At 47.2% G+C, this 24,489-nt stretch overlaps 1 protein-coding gene and 1 long non-coding RNA gene across 5 annotated transcripts in view; one reads left to right on the top strand and one right to left on the bottom strand.

The window, feature by feature from the left end:
• PAQR8 (progestin and adipoQ receptor family member 8) overlaps positions 1-24,489 on the bottom strand; it is a 66,214-nt gene that overhangs the window by 5,885 nt on the left and 35,840 nt on the right. Inside the window, exon 1 of one of the 3 annotated variants that reach the window (XM_066595205.1) lies at positions 8,477-8,497. The exons of 1 other annotated variant lie outside the window; for it this stretch is intronic. The gene's annotated coding sequence lies outside the window, so the exon portion shown is untranslated. Of the gene's footprint in view, positions 1-2,442; positions 2,599-8,476; positions 8,498-24,489 lie in introns of those variants that run through there. One more of the 3 variants, XM_066595213.1, reaches the window with a different exon arrangement.
• LOC136620452 (uncharacterized) lies at positions 1,913-24,125 on the top strand. Of its 2 annotated transcripts, none has more exons than XR_010791147.1 (3): positions 1,913-1,936; positions 20,793-20,996; positions 21,248-24,125. It is a non-coding gene; the product is annotated as an uncharacterized lncRNA (long non-coding RNA). The 2 variants fall into 2 exon arrangements; XR_010791145.1 differs by lacking the exon at positions 1,913-1,936 and adding an exon at positions 5,164-5,285.

Below are 24,489 nucleotides of genomic sequence, written 5' to 3'. Positions count from 1 at the left end.
GGGATTGTATGCGGCAGGAATGCTGATTGCGGCTGTTAAACCTTTAAATGCCCCAATCGGTATTCCAAGCTCTCGAATGGCCCACTACAATAAGATTGTGAGGGCTGCCTTGGCTGATCGCCTAGCAAGAAATGCCTGTGGCATGGCTTGATAGACTTGCTTTTAAAACACGATATAATGCAATACTATGGTATTGCATTATATTCTATGACTGATTAAACGATCATAAGTTTAAGTCATCCAATGAGGACTAAAAAAGTTTTGTTAATTATTAGAAAAAAATTAAGAGGCGGTAAAAGTTGAAAAAAAGTAAATAAAAAGACAAAAACACATTTGGTATCGCTGCGTCCATAAAAGTCTGATCCGTCAAAGTAACAAATAATGTATTCCGCATGGTGAATGTCGGAACAAAAAAAAAACACAACCCGAGAATTGTGCTTTTTTTTTGCTCACTCCGTCTCCAAAAAAAAAAATGTATTAAAAAAACGATCAAAAAGTTGAAAAATACATCTCAGCCTGCAAAAACAACAAGCCCTCAGACAGCTACATTGATAGAGACTGAAAGAGTCATGATTTTTTTGAAAGTGGGGAGCAAAACAGAAAAAAAAACAAAAGCAAAAAACGGATCGCATCATTAAGGGGTTACTGAGCGATTTTGGTCTGAGTATGGAACAAAATAGGACGTGCTGCGGTTTTTTTATGCGCAATATCGGTCCACATATAAAGCATGTCTGAATACACCAATGTAATTCGATGAGTCGTGTGCTGTCCGCAGTCAGTCAGTATAAACCAGACTGAATATGGACAGAAAAGGTGCCCTGCGAATGAGCCCTAATTATTCCATATCAGTGGTAGGAAAGAGAGAGAGGAAAGAAGAGAGGAAAGAGAGAGAAGAGAGAGAGAAAGGGGGAGAGGGTGGGAGGGGGAGGGAGGGAGAGGGGGAGAGAGGGAGAGAGAGGGGGAGAGGGAGGGAGAGAGAGGGGGAGAGGGAGGGAGAGGGAGAGAGAGGGGGAGAGGGAGGGAGAGAGAGGGGGAGAGGGAGGGGGAGGGAGAGAGGAAAGAAGAGAGGAAAGAGAGAGAAGAGAGAGAGAAAGGGGGAGAGGGAGGGAGAGGGAGAGAGAGGGAGAGGGAGAGAGAGGGAGAGAGAGGGGGAGAGGGAGGGAGAGAGAGGGGGAGAGGGAGGGAGAGGGAGAGAGAGGGGGAGAGGGAGGGAGAGAGAGGGGGAGAGAGAGAGAGGGGGGAGGGAGAGAGAGAGGGGGGAGGGGGAGGGAGAGGGGGGAGGGATAGAGAAGAGGGGGGGAGAGGGGGTAGAGACAGAAGAGAGGAGGAAGAGAGAGAGAGAGAGAGAAGGTAAAGCGTGTAGGGAGAGAGAGAGAGGGAAAGAGAGAGAGAGGGGGGAGAGAGAAGGTAGAGACAGAAGAGAGGAGGAAGAGAGAGAGAAGGTAGAGAGTTTAGAGACAGAAGAGAGGAGGAAGAGAGAGAGAGAGAAGGTAGAGAGTGTAGAGACTGAAGAGAGGAGGAAGAGAGAGAGAGAGAGAAGGTAGAGAGTGTAGAGACAGAAGAGAGGAGGAAGAGAGAGAGAGAGAGAGAAGGTAGAGAGTGTAGAGACAGAAGAGAGGAGGAAGAGAGAGAAAGGAGATAGAGTAGAGAGAAGAGAGGAGGAAGGGGGAGAGAATAGAGGGAAAATGAAAGGAGAGCAAGGAAAGAAGAGACAGGAGAGAAGACATAGAGAAGAGAGAGAGGGGGGAGAAGAGAGAGAAGGGAGAAAAGAGAGAGCAGAGATAAGAGTAAGGATGGGGAGAGAAAAAAAGGGGAGAGAAGAGAGAGTGCAGAACAAGAAGAGAGGGTAGAGAGAAGATAGAGGAGAGAAAAGAGAGAATATGTTTCTCATTCCCATCTTGGACTATAGGGCAGTTGGTGTTGTCTGTATAGATAAGTATGTAGATACGCCTTGTTGTTGTGATATCACAATGTTCTATCTGTGGTTTTACATAAATCTGCAATTAATCTCTCTGCATTATCTTAACTACTGTAGAGAGTCATCATCAGTTACATGACCAACTGAGCTCTGCTACATCTGCCTGTCCAGGTTACTCTTCTCTGAAGTCCCCTTCCTCATATTTCCTACATATTAACATAGAGGCATCACATAATAATGCATATCTAAGGAGTTCAATGAGCTCTGCTACATCTGCAGATGTGTACAGAGAGAGAGCATCTTTCACATTTCAGAAAGGTCTTCCCTGTCTTCTTCTTTACTGCATGGGTGTAGCAGAGCTGAGTTTGCCATGGTTATATCACAAAGCTCTATTTATGGATTTACATAGGACTGCGAGTAGGATCACTGCATTCACCTGAGAGTGATCAGGAATGAGATGACACACTCAGCTCTGCTACATCTGAATGAATACATCTATATCTAATATGTACAGATCATCCTACCTTTTTGGATAGGTCTTCTCCCTCCTCGTCTTTCCTCAGGGAGCTCTGCTATATACTAGTAGCGTAAACCTACTTATCAGGAAGTCGCCCAGCAAGGGTCGAGTCTTGTGTGGCAGCTACACCCTCCTGTCCTTGTCAGCACCTGAGCGGTAACCAGGTAGGTCCTGGGTGTGGGTGAATGACACACTATGTAAATCTGTCACTTGTCCCCCTCACACATTTGTCCCAAAACACGTAGAAAGCTGCTATAGAAGTTTAAGGCAGGTTAGAAAAACGTAGGGTAAGAGTGCGGCCCTGTGGACAACCCTTGTTCATGCGCAAATACGCTCCGTTCGTCTGTTGAAGCCCGTACATGTCTGCAGCTGGGGAAATGGCTTGTAGCCGGCCCTTTCCTACTCCTTCCGGCTGAAATCCTCACATTTAGGGCTCATTCACACGGGCGTATATGAATTTCAGTCGCGTAAAAACGTTAATTTTGGGCGTTCAAAAATGGCATTTGCCTGCATATTTCCCTCGCTCCTGCGGGTTCTTGCGCGCACAAGTACACTGCGTATTTGCGCACACAAAAAAGTACGTAGAAGGGCCCATTGATTCTCTGCGCAAACACGAAGTGAATATACAGGCTTCCTGCGGATTCGCAGCGGCCCGTTCACTTCAACGACCTATTGTGGTGCGGCAGACACAGCAAAATAGGACATTCTGCGTATTTTTGCGCGCCATCAAAATCAACGGGTTCCATTCACTGCGTTTTACGTGTCGAATACACGGCGCAAATACTTACAGTGTAGCCATGAGGAGTATTAGGGGTCTTCCACACAGGACGGGGTATTCAGCAGCAGCATTGCTGATCGCAGGGGCGTAACTAAAGGCTCAAGGGCCCTGATGCAAAATGCGAGCTGGGGCCCCCCCTCTATCTGTATCTGTACCCGTACCCATACCTAAACCATGCTGCACAGAGACATAGCTTGAAGCTTCTGGGCCCCAATGCAAAACCTGTAACAGGGCCCCCAACTATAATGCTTTACTCATAGTACTGGGCTACCTATATGGAGAAGAGAGGCCTTATGGGCCCCCTAAGGCTCCTGGGCCCGGGTGCAACGGCATCCCCTGCACCCTCTATAGTTACACCCCTGGCTGATCGTGTCTCCTGCGGAAGATTCAGACCCAAAATCCACAGGACTCTGATGCAGAATTGAGAATAACAGAATCCTGCTTTTTTTTCTCTGCCTTTTTCAAACCTGCAACCCAGATAACATAGATGAGGCTCCCCAAAATCCTCTTGCCCCCCTTCTCTATGAACTAAGCTGTAAATTGCTACGGAAGAGCTCCACCCCCTTTGATGCTTGGCTTGTGCCCACTTTTTTCTAGAGTTCCGCCCCCGCTTACATTTATCTGTTGTAACTCCAGTGATTTCTTTCTCGGTCTCACCCTCACATCACAGGATAGAATTTCACACATTGTTTTTCAGTCACAGCTCTGCTTAAATGTATCTTTCCAGCATGATGTAACTCCACCCACCTTTTCCCTGCCCCACCCCTGCTTAAAGTAAGCACACGTTTGAAAGTGATTCATCTTGTTAAAGGGAACCTGTCTGGTAGTTCATGCTGTCCTCACTGAGGGCAGCACATCATAGTGACGGACATGCTGATTCCAGCGGTGTCATTTACATGTGATGCCATTTTTTTTTGCTATCATAGAGAATAATGGACAAAATTGCCCAAAAATAGGAAATTCAGAGAGCACCGGTCTAATGCCGGGCAGCTGAGCTAAAACCAGACTCCATTATAGTCAATGGGGTCTGTGGGGTCCATCATAAGACAGATCCGTTCAACCAGGGATTCCCCTTTCCTGCTCCCTGAATGTAGCAGGAAAATGGAATCCCCGATGCAGATGTGACAGCAGCCTAAGTTTTTCTGCAGATTTCTTCCACGGGACGGATTGCCGCACACGCGTGTGAACTGGCCTTACGTGCACAAAAACTATAGTACTGTGCGCAGACACAACCTCGTTCATGCGCAAATATCCCCAAATACCTCATTCAATTTTAGTGCCCTTACCAGCGCCAAAAGTCGTAAAACAATATGGACTACTACAATGCGAGCTCTGGGCGCGTCACACCCTTAGGGCGCCCACCCACTGGCGTTTTTTTCCCCTGCGAAATTCGCAGCATTTTTTTCTCTGCAGGGGTCTATGGGACTTGTAATGTTAAAATCGCGATCGCGCAAAATCGCGATTCGCGGTAAATCGCGATTTTGCGCGATCGCGATTTTAACATTACAAGTCCCATAGACCCCTGCAGAGAAAAAAATGCTGCGAATTTCGCAGGGAAAAAAAAATCGCCAGTGGGTGGGCGCCCTTATAATGAACGAGAAGTCGCTAACTAGTCGCTTCCTTTCAGTCAGCTGAAACGAAGCGACTGCTGAGCGATTTCTCGTTGAGCCCTCTGTGTTGTCCCGTGTAACGCTGCCTGAACGCTTACGTATATATATAAGGGTAATGCAGCAACGTTGCCATTCGCTACGCAGCAGCAGTTCCCCTTTGCACCCATCTACCTGAAGCCTTTCTCCAGCTAGAAATAGCTGATAACAGGGAACAATACCATTGTCACCTGTGCAGTAAATGGAGCGCAGGTAGATTTCAGCCTCTCTGCCCCTTTAAGCCGTCACACAGGTTCATGCAGGAAATACCGAAGCGCTACTTCTGAAGGCCGCCGAGATCGGGTGGAGTGGATATCCTGAGGAGCTCCAGATATAGCAACAAATGCGAATGGCGGGTCAGCCTGGAGTCATCATCTCCGGAAGGGATATAGAGCGCTGTCTGTCATTTACGTAAAGCGATTGCCGGTAAGCGATTGCTCAATAGTGACACTGCTTCACTTCTGTCCATACCTAACGAGTGGGGTGCGAGGATCCCCCATACATATCCACCACCTATAGGACCCGGAATGGAGAACTGCTCATAAGGCTAATGTCACACGGGCGAAAGCCATAGAGGACCGTAAAACTCAGCCCGATTTCGCGCTCGCCAACGTGCGATGTTCCCGCGGATATGAGGCTTCAGCCGCGCCGGAGTATCGGCAAGTATTTTCCATTGCTTTCAATGAGAAACCTTGCGTGCGCCTCATCTGCCGTGTGAGGCTTTTGCCAGTCCCATTGAGCAGGTGGGGTGTTCCGAGGGAACCCCCAAAAATAGGACGTGCCGCGATGCGGGGGAAAAAACGTTGAATAAAATGGCTCTTGTATACGACCATGTTCCTGTAAGATTGTCGCGGCCGCGTGAAAGCGATCTTAGGGATAATTCACATGGGCGTATTTTTGCAGATGCGTTCTTTCTCTTGTGGAATTGCGCGGGTATTGAGTTTTATAGGGAACTTTGGTGCACAAATGCGCACAAAAATAGAGCATGCCGCGTCTTTTTTTTTTCACGTGTGACAGTAATGAACCCTTTGCAATCCACGGTTCAATGCTGTCCGTATCATGCACGTAAAAAATAGTTGCGCAATACGGAGTTAAAATACGCCTGCGTGAATAAGCCATGATAATTGCGAATTCACAGCTTTTTTGCGTACGAAGCCAGGAAACCTCTATTGGTGCTTGTTGTGTTTTTTTTTTTCCCCACACATTAAAAAGGCGGTGAGTCACAAAAAAATCACAAGTAGGACCAAAAACGCACAAAAAAACTGTGAAAGTGCTACAGATTTTAATGAGCGCTTACTAGTTGTAGTCCAGCTTTACGCGACAACTACATGACAGAAGTCGTGGAACTGCGTCGGCTGCAGGATCGGCGCCACCCAGCTTTCCTAGAAACACAAGCAGCTCTGCCACTCCTGCAGACACTGATGGTGTTATGTCAGCAGCGCCCGCGGGCGTGACTAATGCATTCCTGAAAAGGGCTTTATAATAGAGGAAATGAATGATATAAACAGCCAAACACTCTAAGTGAGGCGCTAATACTCCGCAGTTACTGCATATTTAAAGGGGAAGCGTCACTGCTTATAAGAATGACCTTGGTATACTCTGATTGGCCCTTTTATTACAGAGCCGGCCCTTTTTTAGTGTAAATCCACATTAGATGGGAGTATCCAGTGATCTGAGTGACTTCCAACGAGGCCGAGTCATCGGTGCTGGACTAGCCGGGGTCAGGATGTCACTGCCAACCGCGGGGGGTTTTCTCGTGCAGCGGTGTGGAGGGTATACAGAGAATAGCGTGATCAAGAAAAACAGCCAGTGAAAGGGGATCCTGTCAATGTAAATAACTCGTCACCCAAAAGGGGTCGGAGGAGGATGTCAGGAACCGTTCTGCTGAACAGGCACTACATAGTCAAAAGCAGCGGAATACAACATTTGTTTCCCACTAACATGTCTGAACGTACAACTTGGCGTTCTTTACCACGGATGGGCTATAACAGCAGATGGTCAGCTTTATTGCCACTTTGTAGAAGGGAAACAGAAAGACGAAACTCCAGCGGGCAAAATAGCTCAAAAATTGTATCACTGAGCATCGGAGAAACATCAGCTGGCCAATATTCCTGCAGAACGATATCATCACTTAGTGGAAGCACGCCAGGCTGAACTGCTGCGGTTCTGAAGGCCAAAGGGGGTCCAATGCATTATTAGATGGGGGGTTTCAACATAGTGGCCATTCAGTGTATATGGTTACATTGTAAACCACCTCCTGTCCAATTAGGACCATCCCCTATATTTACACCCTATTGGGGGCAGTGCATATTCCTCTAAAAGTCAGAGTGCTTCTGGCTCTTGAGGAATTGCAATGTGCATAGTGAGCCAGGTGGTGGACACCTAAGGAGGCCGCAGTAGACACCTCTGCCTGAGGAGGCCGCAGTAGACACCTCTCCCTGAGGAGGGCGCAGTAGACACCTCTGCCTGAGGAGGCCGCAGTAGACACCTCTCCCTGAGGAGGCCGCAGTAGACACCTCTGCTTGAGGAGGGCACAGTAGGCACCTCTCCCTGAGGAGGGCGCAGTAGACACCTCTGCCTGAGGAGGCCGCAGTAGACACCTCTCCCTGAGGAGGGCGCAGTAGACACCTCTGCCTGAGGAGGCCGCAGTAGACACCTCTCCCTGAGGAGGGCGCAGTAGACACCTCTGCCTGAGGAGGCCGCAGTAGACACCTCTCCCTGAGGAGGGCGCAGTAGACACCTCTCCTTGAGGAGGGCGCAGTAGGCACCTCTCCCTGAGGAGGGCGCAGTAGGCACCTCTCCCTGAGGAGGGCGCAGTAGGCACCTCTCCTTGAGGAGGGCGCAGTAGACACCTCTCCCTGAAGAGGGCGCAGTAGACACCTCTCTCTGAGGAGGACTCAGTAGACACCTCTCTCTGAGGAGGGCACAGTAGACACCTCTCCCTGAGGAGGGCGCAGTAGGTACCTCCCACTGAGGGGGCACAGTGAACACCTTTCCCTGAGCTCTGGGGGTAACACTAGACACAGGCCAGTGCTAATGCTATAATACTTTTCGCAATGGTCACAAGGTCTTGTGCAACTTTTACCCCCATTGACATCGCAGCTCGGTTGTGGTTATCCGTGACTCACCGTAAGCGAGGCTGTTTTGTTGTGTCACCCTAGACATCTGCCCCTCCCCCCTCTAAAGTCCTCGGCCACCTTATACCTTATTGATGCAACAAGACACCATCTGACAGTAGGATATAACAGGTTCCACGGTCTGTCCCCTCGCTAAGGTCTCATGTAACCCATCGGGGAGTTTCCTATAGCTCTGACTTTCAGCAGTAATGGCACAGGGGTCACTTAATTAAACATGTCATTGGCTGCAAATAAAAGAGGGAGGGTACGAGAAGTGCTCTTAGTTAATAATAAGGGTATAACATTATACCATTCTGCCCTATGGACACTAAATGCAAATACAGTGGTGCCTTGGGTTAAGAGTTTAATTCGTTCCGTGACGAAGCTCTTAAAGGAGATGTCCCGCGCCGAAACGGGTTTTTTTTTTTTTAAACCCCCCCCCCGTTCGGCGCGAGACAACCCCGATGCAGGGGTTAAAAAAACCACCCGCACAGCGCTTACCTGAATCCCGGCGGTCCGGCGTCTTCATACTCACCTGCTGAAGATGGCCGCCGGGATCCTCTGTCTTCATGGACCGCAGGGCTTCTGTGCGGTCCATTGCCGATTCCAGCCTCCTGATTGGCTGGAATCGGCACGTGACGGGGCGGAGCTACACGGAGCTACACGGAGCCCCATAGAGAAGAGGAGAAGACCCGGACTGCGCAAGCGCGGCTAATTTGGCCATCGGAGGGCGAAAATTAGTCGGCACCATGGAGACGAGGACGCCAGCAACGGAGCAGGTAAGTATAAAACTTTTTATAACTTCTGTATGGCTCATAATTAATGCACAATGTATATTACAAAGTGCATTATTATGGCCATACAGAAGTGTATAGACCCACTTGCTGCCTCGGGACATCTCCTTTAACTCTAAACACTCGTTTTTCCCATTGAAATGAATGGAAAAGCCATTATTCTGTTCCGGATCACAAGCTCTCCCATTGATTTCAATAGGCTGCCAATAACCCCTGCAGTGATTTTCGGGGAAGGGCTTTAAATATAAGACCTTCCCTGAAAATCACCCCTAGCTGTAGTAAAAAATAAAAAAATATATATACTCACCTGTCTGAAGCTTTTCAGCAGCCAGGGATTTAAAATCCCCACCTCCTAAAAGGGCTGCGTCTGATTGACTGAGCGCTCAGCTAATCACAGGCAGCGCTCAGCTATTCATTGAATTCAACTTATCACTCCAGTCAACCTTCTGCCATGTGTCCAAGGTCCAGTGTTGTCTTGTTCGGCTATTGAACCCCAGTTGGTGCACATGGTCATTGTGGAAATTTGTCAAAATTCTGTGATGATTTACACTGCTACTTAGGTTCTCCCGCTCACTTCTGGTAGTGGGATCACGTGATCACAGTGACCAATCACTTCCCTCAGCAAATGAAGCCAGAGATTGGCCACAGCGATCCAACTACTTGGGCGGGAGCAGAGGACAGTAGCAACACTATTTGTCATAGTGGGGGCACTATTAATGAGGGACACATTTGGGGGCATTATTACTTAGGGATGCATGCAGGGTACTATTACTAAGGGGCACATGTGGGGGCACTATGACTGAGAGACATATGCGGCGTATTATTACAGAGGGGCACATGCAGGGTACTATTACCAAGGGCACATGTGGGGGCATTATTACTGAGCGGGGGCACTATTACTGAGAGGCACGTGCGGGCATTATTACTGTCGGGGCACTATTACTGAAGGGCATATGTGGGGGTATTATTACTGAGTGGGGGCACTATTACTGAGGGGCACATGTGGGGGTATTATTAGTGAGTGGGGGCACTATTACGGAGGGGCTCATGTGGGGGCACTATTACTGAGGGACACATGTGGGGGCATTATTACTGAGGGACACATGTGGGGGCATTATTACTGAGTCGGGGCACTATTACTGAGGGGCACATGTGAGGGTATTATTAGTGAGTGGGGGCACTATTACGGAGGGGCTCATGTGGGGGCACTATTACTGAGGGACACATGTGGGGGCATCATTACTGAGTGGTGGCACGATTACTGAGGGACACATGTGGGGGCACTATTACTGTGGGACACATATGGGGGCATCATTACTGAGTGGTGGCACGATTACTGAGGGACACATGTGAGGGCATTATTACTGAGTGGGGACACTATTACTGAGGGGCACATGTGAGGGTATTATTAGTGAGTGGGGGCACTATTACGGAGGGGCTCATGTGGGGGCACTATTACTGAGGGACACATGTGGGGGCATCATTACTGAGTGGTGGCACGATTACTGAGGGACACATGTGGGGGCACTATTACTGTGGGACACATATGGGGGCATCATTACTGAGTGGTGGCACGATTACTGAGGGACACATGTGAGGGCATTATTACTGAGTGGGGACACTATTACTGAGGGGCACATGTGGGGGTATTATTAGTGATTGGGGGCACTATTACGGAGGGGCTCATGTGGGGGCACTATTACTGAGGGACACATGTGGGGGCATTATTACTGAGGGACACATGTGGGGGCATTATTACTGAGTCGGGGCACTATTACTGAGGGGCACATGTGAGGGTATTATTAGTGAGTGGGGGCACTATTACGGAGGGGCTCATGTGGGGGCACTATGACTGAGGGACACATGTGGGGGCATCATTACTGAGTGGTGGCACGATTACTGAGGGACACATGTGGGGGCACTATTACTGTGGGACACATATGGGGGCATCATTACTGAGTGGTGGCACGATTACTGAGGGACACATGTGAGGGCATTATTACTGAGTGGGGACACTATTACTGAGGGACACATGTGGGGGCATCATTACTGAGTGGGGGCACTATTACTGAGGGACACATGTTAGGGCATTATTACTGAGTGGGGGCGCTATTACTGAGGGGCACATGTGGGGGCACTATCACTGAGGGGCACATGTGGGGGCATCATTACTGAGTGGGGGCACGATTACTGAGGGACACATGTGGGGGCACTATTACTGTGGGACACATATGGGGGCATCATTACTGAGTGGTGGCACGATTACTGAGGGACACATGTGGGGGCACTATTACTGTGGGACACATATGGGGGCATTATTACTGAGTGGGGGCACTATTACTAAGGGGCACATGTGGAGGCATTATTACTGAGTGGGGGCACTATTACTGAGGGACACATGTGAGGGCATTATTACTGAGTGGGGACACTATTACTGAGGGACACATGTGGGGGCATCATTACTGAGTGGGGGCACTATTACTGAGGGACACATGTGGGGGCATCATTACTGAGTGGGGGCACTATTACTGAGGGGCACATGTGGGGGCACTATAACTGAGAGGCACATGTGAGGGCATCATTACTGAGTGGGGCACTATTACTGAGGGGCACATGTGGGGGCATTATAACTGAGAGGCACATGTGGGGGCATCATTACTGAGTGGGGGCACATGTGGGGGCATCATCACTGAGTGGTGGTACTATTACTGAGGGGCACATGTGGGGGCATTATTACTGAGTGGGGGCACTATAACTGAGGGGCACATGTGCGGGCACTATAACTGAGGGGCACATGTGGGGGCATTATTACTGAGTGGGGGCACTATAACTGAGGGGCACATGTGGGGGCATCATTACTGAGTGGGGGCACTATTACTGAGGGACACATGTGAGGGCATTATTACTGAGTGGGGACACTATTACTGAGGGGCACATGTGAGGGTATTATTAGTGAGTGGGGGCACTATTACGGAGGGGCTCATGTGGGGGCACTATTACTGAGGGACACATGTGGGGGCATCATTACTGAGTGGTGGCACGATTACTGAGGGACACATGTGGGGGCACTATTACTGTGGGACACATATGGGGGCATCATTACTGAGTGGTGGCACGATTACTGAGGGACACATGTGAGGGCATTATTACTGAGTGGGGACACTATTACTGAGGGGCACATGTGGGGGTATTATTAGTGATTGGGGGCACTATTACGGAGGGGCTCATGTGGGGGCACTATTACTGAGGGACACATGTGGGGGCATTATTACTGAGGGACACATGTGGGGGCATTATTACTGAGTCGGGGCACTATTACTGAGGGGCACATGTGAGGGTATTATTAGTGAGTGGGGGCACTATTACGGAGGGGCTCATGTGGGGGCACTATGACTGAGGGACACATGTGGGGGCATCATTACTGAGTGGTGGCACGATTACTGAGGGACACATGTGGGGGCACTATTACTGTGGGACACATATGGGGGCATCATTACTGAGTGGTGGCACGATTACTGAGGGACACATGTGAGGGCATTATTACTGAGTGGGGACACTATTACTGAGGGACACATGTGGGGGCATCATTACTGAGTGGGGGCACTATTACTGAGGGACACATGTTAGGGCATTATTACTGAGTGGGGGCGCTATTACTGAGGGGCACATGTGGGGGCACTATCACTGAGGGGCACATGTGGGGGCATCATTACTGAGTGGGGGCACGATTACTGAGGGACACATGTGGGGGCACTATTACTGTGGGACACATATGGGGGCATCATTACTGAGTGGTGGCACGATTACTGAGGGACACATGTGGGGGCACTATTACTGTGGGACACATATGGGGGCATTATTACTGAGTGGGGGCACTATTACTAAGGGGCACATGTGGAGGCATTATTACTGAGTGGGGGCACTATTACTGAGGGACACATGTGAGGGCATTATTACTGAGTGGGGACACTATTACTGAGGGACACATGTGGGGGCATCATTACTGAGTGGGGGCACTATTACTGAGGGACACATGTGGGGGCATCATTACTGAGTGGGGGCACTATTACTGAGGGGCACATGTGGGGGCACTATAACTGAGAGGCACATGTGAGGGCATCATTACTGAGTGGGGCACTATTACTGAGGGGCACATGTGGGGGCATTATAACTGAGAGGCACATGTGGGGGCATCATTACTGAGTGGGGGCACATGTGGGGGCATCATCACTGAGTGGTGGTACTATTACTGAGGGGCACATGTGGGGGCATTATTACTGAGTGGGGGCACTATAACTGAGGGGCACATGTGCGGGCACTATAACTGAGGGGCACATGTGGGGGCATTATTACTGAGTGGGGGCACTATAACTGAGGGGCACATGTGGGGGCATCATTACTGAGTGGGGGCACTATTACTGAGGGACACACATGAGGGCATCATTACTGAGTGGGGGCACTATTACTGAGGGGCATATGTGGGGGCATTATTACTAGAATTTCTAGAATTGAACGTTGCTTAACATTTCATTGCACAGCTGATGAAGCTTTGCAGTTTGCACTCCACATATTATCATGGTGGCAGGTGATGATGATGGGCAGATACGGGGTGCGGTGTGTTTGTTCTGCTAACAGTGCAGGAATGCAGAGTTCTAGCCTACGATAAGAAATCTCTGCCATTAACTAGAATGAAAAATATCTTTAGGCCATGTGATGAATGCTGCAAATACAAAATACTGTACATTCCCCAAGACCGACTTTACGGCGGACGACCACTGTCTAAATAATCGCTCGAAAAACCAAGTGAACACGACCGGCGTTCCATGTAAACCGCTAACAGGGTGCTCAAATAATGCCAAACTGTTCCATACAGTTGCCTAAATAAGGGCTCATTCACACGGGCACATGCAGCTTCGGTCCGTGAAATATACAGTATTTTCAATATGCGCGAATTGACTGCATATTGATATTATTTGCGCACATATTCACTGCATATTGATATTATTTGCGCACATATTCATTGCAGTATTCAAACACGCTAAAAAAGAGAAAAGAAAGAAGGCCACATTCTTTTCTCCTGCCTTTATGCAATCCAATTGGCCTTAATGGGCAATTACGTGTGTAATACAGAGCGCAAATACGGTCGAATGAATGAAGTCTTACAATGCTATATAGTGCTGCCACATGATACAACACATTAATTTACCCTATAGTGCCGCACAATACCCAAATAATTGAGACTATGGAACTCTCTGCTGAGGACGTGGTGATGGCGAACTCACTAATGCAGTACAAGAGGGGCCTGGATGCCTTTCTTGAGTGATACAATATTATATGTTATATCACTGAAGGGTCGGCAATTTTTCTGATTGCCAGATTGGAGTCGGGAAGGCATCCTCTCTCCCCCTTGAAATGAGGAAAATTGGCCTCTACCTTATTGGAGTTTTTTGCCTTCTTCTGGATCAACATTGAGGGGTAATAGGCTGAACTGGATGGACATGGGGCTTTTTTTCAGCCTTACACCTTATTGTACTATGCAAATATACAGCACTGAAATAATACCGACATCCAGTAACCAAATAACTAATCTAATGAGCAATCTACATCTCACATATAAATAATACTGACATACAGTAACCAAATAACTAATGAGCAATCTACATCTCACATATAAATAATACCGACATACAGTAACCAAATAACTAATGAGCAATCTACATCTCACATATAAATAATACCGACATACAGTAACCAAATAACTAATCTAATGAGCAATCTACATCTTACGTATATAAATAATACCGACATCCAGTAACCAAATAACTAATCTAATGAGCAATCTACATCTCACATATAAATAATACTGACATACAGTAACCAAATAACTAATCTAATGAGCAATCTACATCTCACATATAAATACCGACATACAGTAACCAAATAACTAATCTAATGAGCATCTACATCTCACATATAAATAATACCGACATACAGTAACCAAATAACTAATCTAATGAGCAATCTACATCTCACATATAAATAATACCGACATCCAGTAACCAAATAACTAATCTAATGAGCAATCTACATCTCACATATAAATAATACCGACATCCAGTAACCAAATAACTAATCTAATGAGCAATCTACATCTCACATATAAATAATACTGACATACAGTAACCAAATAACTAATCTAATGAGCAATCTACATCTCACATATAAATAATACTGACATACAGTAACCAAATAACTAATCTAATGAGCAATCTACCTCTCACATATAAATAATACCGACATACAGTAACCAAATAACTAATGAGCAATCTACATCTCACATATAAATACCGACATACAGTAACCAAATAACTAATCTAATGAGCAATCTAAATCTCACATATAAATAATACCGACATACAGTAACCAAATAACTAATCTAATGAGCAATCTACATCTTACGTATATAAATAATACCGACATCCAGTAACCAAATAACTAATCTAATGAGCAATCTACATCTCACATATAAATAATACTGACATACAGTAACCAAATAACTAATGAGCAATCTACATCTCACATATAAATAATACCGACATACAGTAACCAAATAACTAATCTAATGAGCAATCTAAATCTCACATATAAATAATACCGACATACAGTAACCAAATAACTAATCTAATGAGCAATCTACATCTTACGTATATAAATAATACCGACATCCAGTAACCAAATAACTAATCTAATGAGCAATCTACCTCTCACATATAAATAATACCGACATACAGTAACCAAATAACTAATGAGCAATCTACATCTCACATATAAATACCGACATACAGTAACCAAATAACTCCATACATAATCTAAAAGGCATCTACATCTCACGTATATAAATAATACCGCTACACTGTTAATAATCATGCGCCTCAGCTGCCTCAATGCTTTATTTAATCACTTTATGCTACAAGTTTATTGACGGTTTTCTCCCCTTTACAAGCACCCCGCGACCTCAGCGGTTACCACAGGCGGCACAGTATCTACTCCAGCACCACTGTGAGGTTTTCCGTAGAAGGAAGAGAGAACCATTTCCCAGAACGGCTTCTTTATTAAACCACAAGTGTGTTGTTATGAGGAACATTTCACATGAGATGAAATAGTCCGCACGACGCAACGCAAGCGCTAAATTACACCCCAAAATCTACGGTTAGACCTGCAGATTTTTACGTGGAATTCAACAGTTGCGGATTTGGCGGCGTCCTGCGGCGTAATTCTGTCCCGCGTGAAAGAAAGGTCCCCAATACGCAGTAAAAATGTTTATCACGCACTCGGTGATAAATGTTATGTTCAACCTGAGACTGAGTGCCTAAAGGGCTCAACGCCCCCCCCCCCCCCGTAAGAAGACCCCAGTATTAAAGACTCATGGTAGGTGAAGCCATAGTGGGAACCCTTCACACAGGGCGGAATAGCGCAGCAGGACGCAGCCAAATCCGCAGCTGTGGAATTCCATGCCAGTATCCACATGTCTAGTGTACATCCCTGACCCGGCGCCACATACTGCATGCCAGGAAGATACTTCTAGAAACCTCCCAATAACTGGCAATGCAGCAGTGTGCCGGCCGTCCGGGTGGCCTGACAACTAGAGGAATTTCTTGCAAGAAGTTTCTATGGCTTCCCGGCAACCGTTGCCACTGCCGCACGCCACGTGGAAGAGCAGGTTCTTCTCTTATGTCACAATGGCTTCCAATCAAGTCTTACAGGTTCGTTAACCCTTCTGTTGCCAGAAGTAGATATTATCTGCACAGAACTAGACAGACAAACCAATCAGAAATCAGAAAGCCGGGAGACGACTTCTACAGGAGCCGCGCTGATAAGTCTGCTCCTTTCTAAAACGCAGTTATGTATTTATAGCAGAGGTGCATGTAGACAATCATTTCCCCAAAAGTTTGTCAAAAGTTTTAAAAAAGAGACTGAACTTATGGGCGACCGAGGAGTCCGGGGCTGTAAGTGTTAAACTTAGGTCTGTGTCAGACGAGCGTATGCGTATTTGCATCATGTTTGTGTGTATGTGCATGTGAACAGCATTTTTTAATGTAAGTTGTGCACAATTGCGCATGCGCAAAACACACACCGGCGCTCTCAGCCACTGAAATAGCCAATTAGTTTAATGAGTTCAAGATGTGTTCTTTTCCTGCGCAAATGTGCGCAAAAAAAACAACTTCAGCTCATGTGGTACAGGGCTCAGTCACACGGGCGCCGATCTGCCCGTGTTCCTGCACAATTGTGCGGACAAACTCTCTGCATGACCGACCGTTGCCGGCCATGTGTTCTTTCTTCCGGCAGTGCGGAGAGTCGTCCGTACCTGCAGTGCAGCGGTCTTAATCGTGCGGGAACACGGGCGGATCGGCGCCCGTGTGACTGAGCCCTAAAAGTAGGCGAACGATTCCCTTTACTCCTGTATACAAGTATTACCAACCAACATATTTTAATACTTGTGTGCCCTCCTTTGGTGTGTAATAGCTCTCCCCGTTGGCATTCCTTGAATGGACTTTATCATCATGTCCTTTATTTCGGGATTGTAGAAGCAGACTTTCAATAGTCTCGCAGGTACGCTGATGGAAGCTGATAGTGTCACAGACAGAGTCGTAGAAAATGTATGAAACGCGGATCAAAGTCTCTCCATATGAAGGATGTTGAATAATTAAAAATTAGATGAAGTAAAGAACTGTGCAAAAGATTGGGAAAGGTGCAGAAAAAATGCTGCAAACTAAGAATGTCTTCAAGCATAGAGGGGTTAATAGTTTATTTTTGTCAATTAACAAAATACAAAGTGACTGAACAAAAGAGAAATGTAAATCACATCAATATTCGGTGTGGCCGGCCTTTACCTTCATACAGCACCAGTTCTTCTAGGTACACTTGCACACAGTTGTTGAAGGAACTCGGCAGGGAGGTTATCCCAGACATCTTGGAGAACTAAGCACAGATCTTCAGTGGATGTCGGCTCGCTCAAATCCTTTTGTCTCTTCATGTAATCCCAGACAGACTGGATGATGATGAGATCCGGGCTCTGTGAGGGCCAGATCATCACTTCCAGGACTCCCTGTTCTTCTTTAGGGTGACTACCCACTACAGTTTTTTTTTCACTGCGAAATTCGCAGCGTTTTTTTCTTTCTGCAGGGGTCTATGGGACTTGTAATGTTAAAATCGCGATCGCGCAAAATCACAATTTACCGCGAAATGATGTTGGCTGGATGTTGGGGTTGTAGTCCTGCTGCAGAATAAATTTAGAGCCATCTTTTTAAAAAATTTTTTTTTACTTTGCAGCATTTCTTCCAAAAATTTTTCACAGACGTGTACGTGTACTAATATGGAAATCATGGGCCCCCTTCTTATGAGCTTCGTACACCCAAATGTCTGGCTTTGAGAGAAGTGGGATGATTGTCATGTTCGTCATATCATGAAATCTCCCACAGGACTGGCTGTTGGGCAGTACAGAGAGGGGTTACTCAGTGGGCACAGGAAGGCCCCAGTACTCGCAGAACCGCCAGGCAGATGGACAACTCCATGTGAACACCACCAAACTGTGCAGAAGGCAGTTACTGATGGACAGGCGACTGCAGCACAGATCTGAGCAGTGGTTGGAGTCAAAGTCACCCCATGAAAACCAATTGCGTGAAGCTCGGTTACATTCTCGGACCCTCATGCAGTATGTTCCATTAACCCAATTTCACGGCCAGCAATGACCAACCTGGTGTACCGCTACTGGACACATGGATGGAGAACAGTTATGTTTAGTGACGAGTCCTGATTCTGTCTCGGGTAAAGTGATAATTGTCAACGTATCCATTGGCATCACAGAGGTCCAATTCCTGGAGTCATAGTTTGGGGGGCACTCAGTTATGACACAAGGACTTGGTGGTTATAGAAGGCACAATGACACAATGCCAGAGTGGTCATACATGTCACGACCACCATCCAAAATGGTATCATCCAAAGGGATAATGCCCATCCATATAATGCAGCCATCCCAAGAACGCCTTGCAAGCTATCACAACCATGGACTGGCACAGCCGTCCCCTGATGTCTGGGACCCTACAGGTAGAAGCATTATGTAACGTAGCCACCCACTACAAACTGTACAACAACTGACTGTACAAGTCACACAGGCGTGGTAAGACCTCCAACAGGACATCCCAACACTTATTAATTCAATGCCTGCAATGATCTAAGAATGTACCGCTGCTCATGGTGGGCACACTTCTTACTGACACCTGTAACGGTGCTCATGGTGGGCATACGTCTTACTGACACCTGTACCAGTGCTCATCGTGGGCACACTTCTTACTAAAATCTGTACAGGTACTCATGGTGGGCATACTTTTTACTGACACCTATACAGGTACTCATAGTGGGCACACTTCTTATTGACACCTGTAGCGGTGCTCATGGTGGGCACACTTCTTACTGTCACTTGTACAGGTACTAATAGTGGGCACACTTCTTACTGACACCTGTAGCGGTGCTCATGGTGGGCACACTTCTTACTGTCACCTGTACAGGTACTCATAGTGGGCACACTTCTTACTGACACCTGTAGCGGTGCTTATGGTGGGCACACTTCTTACAGACACCTGTAGCGGTGCACATGGTGGGCACAGTTTTTACTGACACCTGTACAGGTACTCATAGTGGGCACACTTCTTACTGACACCTGTACAGGTACTTATGGTGGGTATACTTCTTACTGACACCTGTAGTGGTGCTCATGGTGGGCACACTTCTTACTGACACCTGTAACGGTGCTCATGGTGGGCATACGTCTTACTGACACCTGTACCAGTGCTCATCGTGGGCACACTTCTTACTAAAATCTGTACAGGTACTCATGGTGGGCATACTTTTTACTGACACCTATACAGGTACTCATAGTGGGCACACTTCTTATTGACACCTGTAGCGGTGCTCATGGTGGGCACACTTCTTACTGTCACTTGTACAGGTACTAATAATGGGCACACTTCTTACTGACACCTGTAGCGGTGCTCATGGTGGGCACACTTCTTACTGTCACCTGTACAGGTACTCATAGTGGGCACACTTCTTACTGACACCTGTAGCGGTGCTTATGGTGGGCACACTTCTTACAGACACCTGTAGCGGTGCACATGGTGGGCACAGTTTTTACTGACACCTGTACAGGTACTCATAGTGGGCACACTTCTTACTGACACCTGTAGCGGTGCTCATGGTGGGCACACTTCTTACTGACACCTGTACAGGTACTCATGGTGGGCACACTTCTTACTGACACCTGTAGCGGTGATCATGGTGGGCACACTTCTTACTGACACCTGTACAGGTACTCATGGGGGGCATACTTCTTACTGACACCTGTAGCGGTGCTCATGGTGGGCACACTTATTACTGACACCAGTACAGGTACTCATGGTGGGCACACTTCTTACTGACATCTGTACCGGTGCTCATGGTGGGCACACTTCTTACTGACATCTGTACCGGTGCTAATGGTGGGCACACTTCTTACTGACACCTGTACAGGTACTGATAGTGGACATACTTCTTACTGACACCTGTAGCGGTGCTCATGGTGGGCACACTTATTACTGACACCAGTACAGGTACTCATGGTGGGCACACATCTTACTGATATCTGTACTGGTGCTTCTGGCAGGCACATTTCTTCTTCTGTGATTTTATTTCCGCTCGCAGAAATCGCAGCCGCTATTCGCTCGTGTGAGCGGATATGTGAATGCTCTAATTCCAGAATTCACATCTGGACGCGTGCCACCAGTCATACTGTTCGTTATGTTTCGCTCAGATATGTTATGATGTAATAAGGGGGTTAGCATTAATGTTATATCGCCCCCTGGTGTTCATGTTGCCAGGAAGGTGACGTATACATGTAATGGTGGTTGTGTGGGTGCCAGGACGGCCTGTCTGAGGTTGGGTTTCTAAAGTGGCGTTTTGTGCCATTTTGTTGTTATTGTCTTACCTAGATGCAAGGAAACCAAGGCTGCCGGAAGGAAGACGGTCTCCATTCCTTCGGTATTCCCTGGAGACTTGTTGCTCCAAGTCAGAGTCGGCCTCCATCTCAGCTCTTGGCTTACGGCCTAGCTTACATATAGTGTCTGGATTCGAGCGTCCTGGAAGACCACCATCATGACCCCCATCCTGGGAGCGGCAACTGCCCACCCGGTGGAGTGAGTAGCCATATTATCGAGTGCAGCACTAGTGGTTATTATATGCGATCACATGACTGGGGACCGCACACTGTGACCCCCGGTGACAGCTCCAAGCTGTCGTACTCTCTGACCCCGGGGCTGTTTTCACGTCCCTATAGAATAAAGCCCAGACACCCAGGACCTGAAAACGCGTATGGGCGGTCACTAAGGGGTTAAGGTCCACAATCGCGATACCAGAACTGATCCATCATTACTTCTGTTGTGTACAGATGACCTGGACCCTTCACCGAGATGATGCCGCAGAGATGACGCCGGAGACATGACGCCGCAGAGGTGACGCCGCAGAGGTGACGCCGCAGAGACGACACCACAGACTATCAGCAATTCTTCTCCTGGCTTCTTCCTTACCTACAAGCGAGGATTATCCATCGTCTCACAAAAGCACTGATAATCTGTCTATGTTGCCCCTAGCAACCAATCAGAGCCCAGCTTTCATTTCTGAAACTGCTATGGTCAAATGAAAGCTGCGTTGTGATTGGTTGCTAGGGGCAACAAAGACAGTTCTGAGAAATGAGGCCCCGTGTCTGTCAATACAGAATGTAAGATGGTGCTATTGACTCAGCCAATACAGAGCGGGTTCTAACACACTGATCGGCAGTTGGGGGTCCCAAACGGCCCCTCTCCCTGTGATGGAATTGTGAGATGCCGTTTGGTTATCATGGCAGCCTCACGCCTTCTGAAAGCCCCAAGCGCAGCGATGGCTGATTGCCGGTTATAGAGTTCTGTATAATGCAATACTATGGTACTGCATTATACTCTATGAGCGATCCAACGATCACAAGTTCAAGTCCACTGTGGATAATTAAAAAAAATGAAACCGGCTTCACCTGAGAGTAAGCGCAATTGCGCAAGTGACGATATACTTCACCGTACCTTTTCTGTTATAAGCAATATGGTACATTAAAAAATGCCATCGAAAAATACAACTCGTCTAGAAAAAAAACAAGCCCTCCGACAGCTACATCAATGGAAAAATAGAAGTTATGATTCTTTGAAAGAGGGCAAAAAACCCTCAAAAATTAAAAATAAAAGAAGGGGTTAATGTAAGTAGGTTAAAGCCGCAACCCGTCTGCTTTGTATCTACTGCAGTCATCCAAGGGCACTGAAGTGGAATGGGTTAAGCTGTAACAGTCTGTAGCCTCCCTGGGGGGCGTCGTTGAGCAACCTGTACTATTACAGCATCTTTCCCCATGAGGACGCCGGTCCCATAGCTGCTCAAACATAAACTGTTTACTCTGAACCTAAACAAACGGGACCGCGTACGTGATAAATCACAGACCGCAAGCCGTTACCACAACAGGCTGCAGATATACAGGAAGGAGCCGGGACGGCCGTAATGTTTATCGGCTCATTGAGGATATTGGTATCTGCCATAATTGTGTAATATCTGATTATCGGCTCAGAAGTGCGCTGCCAAGTCAGAGCCAACGGCGGGCGCAGGGTTAAGCTCTTCAGACTGATTATTGAGCATTGTCGGCTGTTTGTGGAATTACCTGAGCAAATATCAGCACGTCATTGAATTTGCCAGAATTGGCCTAATTTTTTAAGGGTGATCCCCCAAAAATATTCACCCTGGGCATTGCAGGGATGGATGTAGGGGTGTGATGAGATCATAATCCCCTCCCACCCCCCAACTCCAAACGACACTGGCGGTCATGGATTGAAGAGCAATGGAAGTTACTCAAACGGCATAGTAGAGAGAGCTACCTTATTCATGTAACTCAGAAGAACAGAAGTCCTCATGACTTCTACGGGAGTTCCAGAAATGGCAGAGGTGCTGTCAGTTGATTTAAACACACTGATCGGCTGTCGGGCGTCCCAAACGGCCCCCCTGTGATGACATTGTGAGATACCGTTTGGTTATCATGGCAGCCTGGCGCCTTATGAAGACCCCATGGGCAGCAATGGCTGATTGCCTGTCAGAGTTCGATATAATGCAATACTATGGTACTGCATTATACTCTATGAGCGATCCAACGATCACAAGTTCAAGTCCACCGTGGGAACTTAAAAAAAAAAAGTAAAAATGAGTTAGGCCAGCTTCACCTGAGTGTAAGCAAAATTGCGCAGGTATCGGCGTACTTCACTGTACGTTTTCTGCCCCCATGGCAGGTTTTGTTGCACATGGGACACAAATATAAACCAAGTGAAATTTGTCTAATGAGCTCCAGATGTGTTCTTTTTCCAGCGGATTAAAGCCGAGGACCGTCTATGCTATGGAGCATGCCAAAAAGCACAACTTTCCCCTAACTTTACTAAGCACTAATACGAAAAAACATGTGACAGGATAGACTGGCTCGACGCAGAACAAACACTAGTCACATTCAGATTTCCCCAGAAATGTATGAATCTCATCTTAGCTCTCGCCTCATCCCCACCTGCAAGACTTCAAATAAAAAGTATCTTTTCCCCTCTTTTGGCATACGTATTGGTGTTCGCCAGGGCTGCCTTCTCTTCATTCTTTCCCTAGAAAACATTAATCCAGAGTTTACAACAACACCCAATAATCTAAGGTATAGGCAGGGTAACCCATCACGTGGCGGCCTGCGCCATGACATGCCACTCAGGGCTCTTTACATGGGTGCTGTGATTTTCAGGCACCCGAGTCGCAGCCGAAAATTGCTTAAACGGGAGGCAGCCGCGACCAAGTCACAGCTGCATCTCCCATTTTAACACCCATTCAGACAGCGGGGTGTGGCCTGTTTTAACCGCCGCAGCCCGGAATACCATCGGCCAGGGGGAGAGAGTTCAGTTCTGCTAAACTCCCTCCCCCCTACCTTCCCCTCTCTGCCCCATGCTGACTGCTAGCAAGGGAAAGGGGCGGGACCGGAGCTTAGCAAAGCTAGTCCCTACCCTTCCCTCCCCTTGCCAGCTGCTCCCATAGGCTGGAAGGGAGCTTTCATATACTCCTACTCAGACCTGTAATATTATATTATTGCGCTGTACTCTACCACGCAATCTTTGGCAATGAAAGATTTGATTTAAAAAAAAGCCCAAGACCAAGTGCTGCAAAATCACCTGGTCCCTAAGGGGTTAAGGAACTGTTAGAATAGGCTTTTAATATGATACACATCCTCCCACTTTTATATGAATATATTTTAATTCTATGAAATAAAACATTGAGTTTTTTTATATTTATTTTATATCCTTTCCCATATCTCGTCAAGTTTGTTTCGATTTTCGCAAACTCTAGTTTTTCCTAATTAGCCGTGTATAATAGACAGCGGCAGGATGGATTGTATGTTTGTATTGTATATATGTATATCAGCCATTCATCGTGTATTTATGCAGATATACTATGTATCGCCATCATGCATTGTATTTACCGCTTATTTCACTAATTAGTTACTAGAGATGAGCGAGCGTACTCGGTTCGGGTGTTTTTGCACTCGAGCACCGCTTTTTTTCGAGGAACTGACTACTCGGACGAAAAGATTCGGGGGGCGCCGGG

Source organism: Eleutherodactylus coqui, chromosome 1, assembly GCF_035609145.1.
Source record: "Eleutherodactylus coqui strain aEleCoq1 chromosome 1, aEleCoq1.hap1, whole genome shotgun sequence".
In the NCBI taxonomy this organism is placed as follows: Eukaryota; Metazoa; Chordata; class Amphibia; order Anura; family Eleutherodactylidae; genus Eleutherodactylus; species Eleutherodactylus coqui.
This window is presented reverse-complemented; position numbering and strand designations above follow the sequence as displayed.